This window comes from Borostomias antarcticus (assembly GCF_949987555.1).
Source record: "Borostomias antarcticus genome assembly, chromosome: 9".
In the NCBI taxonomy this organism is placed as follows: Eukaryota; Metazoa; Chordata; class Actinopteri; order Stomiiformes; family Stomiidae; genus Borostomias; species Borostomias antarcticus.
Window position 1 is genome coordinate 6,813,688 of NC_140242.1, and position 2,500 is coordinate 6,816,187.

The 2,500-nt window shown below is 59.4% G+C and overlaps 1 long non-coding RNA gene across 1 annotated transcript in view; it reads right to left on the reverse strand.

Moving 5' to 3' along the window:
* Window positions 1–321: 321 nt before the first annotated feature.
* The window catches only part of LOC311312768, a 24,388-nt gene continuing 22,209 nt past the window's right edge, over window positions 322–2,500 (reverse strand). Inside the window, exon 3 of the long non-coding RNA XR_014630581.1 lies at window positions 322–428. This is a non-coding gene — a long non-coding RNA (uncharacterized lncRNA). The remainder of the gene's footprint in view (window positions 429–2,500) is intronic.

Sequence of the window (2,500 nt, forward strand, 5' to 3'; positions counted from 1 at the left end):
TCTCCTGGTTCGGCCTCCTGCCGAGCCGGGCCAGCTGGGATGGGGAGGGGGGCACGTCCTGCCGGTAGGGGCCCTTGGCCGGGGCGGGGCCCTTGGCGGGGGCGGGGGTGGGGACGGGGACGGGGCTCTCCCGCGCGGGGGGCAGCCTGGCCTTGGCCTCCTGCTCCCGGCGCCGCTGCTCCTGCCTGAGCAGCTCCTGGGTCTCCAGCAGCACGCGCGCATTCATCCCGCCGGCCCCGCCCAGGTAGCCGTTGCGGGCGGCGGTGCCGCCTCCTCCTCCTCCACCCCCCCCTCCTCCTCCTCCTCCTCCTCCTCCTCGGGAGCCCTGGTAGCTGGAGTAGCGGGGGTTGTCTTTGGCGGTCTGGAAGCCGTCCCCGGGCGGGTAGGCGCGGTCACACGACACCACGCTGGAAGTCTTACGAGCCTGCCTGCAAGGGACCCAGACACACAGAGACACAGCAGTCAGTCGTCCAATCACACGCCGTTCAAGAGCTCCGCCCCTTTTACTGGACAACGTCACGGGGATCAAAACCAAAAACACCCAGGAGAACTGGCGAGGAACGGAAGAGAGGAGAGAGAGGGGGGAGGGAGAGAGGAGGAACGGAGAGAGAGGAGAGAGAGGGGGGGAGGGAGAGAGGAGGAACGGAGAGAGAGGAGAGAGAGAGGGGGGGGGAGAGAGGAGGAACGGAGAGAGAGGAGAGAGAGGGGGAGGAGAGAGGAGGAACGGAGGAGAGAGAGGAGAGAGAGAGGGGGGAGGGAGAGAGGAGGAACGGAGAGAGAGGAGAGAGGGGGGTGGGAGAGAGGAGGAACAGAGAGAGAGGAGAGAGAGAGGGGGGAGGGAGAGAGGAGGAACGGAGAGAGAGGAGAGAGAGGGGGGGGAGGGAGAGAGGAGGAACGGAGAGAGAGGAGAGAGAGAGGGGGGAGGGAGAGAGGAGGAATGGAGAGAGAGGAGAGAGAGAGGGGAGGGAGAGAGGAGGAACGGAGAGAGAGGGGAGGGAGAGAGGAGGAATGGAGAGAGAGGAGAGAGAGAGGGAGGGAGAGAGGAGGAACGGAGAGAGAGGAGAGAGAGAGGGGGAGGGAGAGAGGAGGAACGAGAGAGAGAGGGGAGGGGAGAGAGGAGGAACGGAGGAATTAAGCCTAAATGTCGTTTCCACAGAGTGAATGAAGACGAACGTTAACGTCCTGACCCCTGTCTGCCCTCCTGTATCGAGCCCTTTAGGACCAGAAGAAGAGACGCGGTAATGGCCGCCGTCTCTCTGTGATCCTCCTCCCGCCTGTCAATCCTACGTCTGCCGCTGACCGACTTCACGTCCGTCACATTCCTCTCTGCTCTACACACACACACGCACACACACGCAGGCACACGCACGCACACTCACACACACGCAAGCACACACCCAAGTGAGCCAATGACGACACATTTCACAGCGATGGCTTTTAGGCACCATTTCGCAAAGAGGGGTTTTGTGTTTTTTGTTTGTGTGTGTGTGTGTGTGTGTGTGTGCGCGTGGAAAGCCCCCCACTCCATTACGTGGATCCCTTAAGGCCCGAGGTGCGATGGCAGACGAGTGACCGTATATTTTACATCCGGGTGCAAAGAGGAATCCCTTCACAGTCCACTGACCCTCCGCACGCTTAACAGGGCTTGACCAGACGCACGCAACCCAGGGAGCCAGTAGCGTCTCTGGGCTTTTAGACCGGCACGCCCCCCCTGTTCACCGGGCTGAGGTTCCACCAGCACGCCCCCCCTGTCCACCGGGCTGAGGTTCCGCGTGGTTCTAGATCAAAATGGAGTTAGAGAATTTGAGCTCACAGCCGGTCAACATCACGTAATGTAGTTGATCAGGTGTGACGACCCCCCCCCCAATCACTTGTTGGCTGGTTGCTGGTCTCTGTTTCATTCCAGGATTGGAGGGCGGGGCTTGGGGAGGTCATCAGATCTGACCTCTTGGCCTGGTGTGTCCCAGGCCTACAAGTTACCTGATGCCCTTCAGTCCTGACCTCTCCACATGGCCAGACGGTTTCTTTGGTTGTTTGGACTTGGTTGTTTGGTAGATTGATTTCACACCATTCAACACTCAGACGGCACACACACACCTTCATCCATACACTGCATACACACTGACGCTCATTCATATCCAATAGCATGACTCTAATGCTGCGTTCACACCGGGCGAGGCGAGAAAATTCGCGCCGCCCAGTTCGCCCCAATCTCGCCGCGGGATCAATGGGTTGCCGCGCGAATCCGCTGCAGAAAGTTAAAAAAATTGCGAAAATCACCGCGCGGCGCCGGGTTCGCCTGATTCGCTCCGCCGGTGCCGCCCGCCGCCCAGTTCGCGTGAATTGTATTGACTTTCTATGAAAACTTGCCGCGCGGCCGGAAAAATTTGCGCCCGGTGTGAACACAGCATTAAGTTGTCCGTTGTATTTATTCAGTTTAGTTAATAATATATTTTGTTATCCCTTGATGGCGTCTGTGTCTCCCTTTTTGTCACAACCC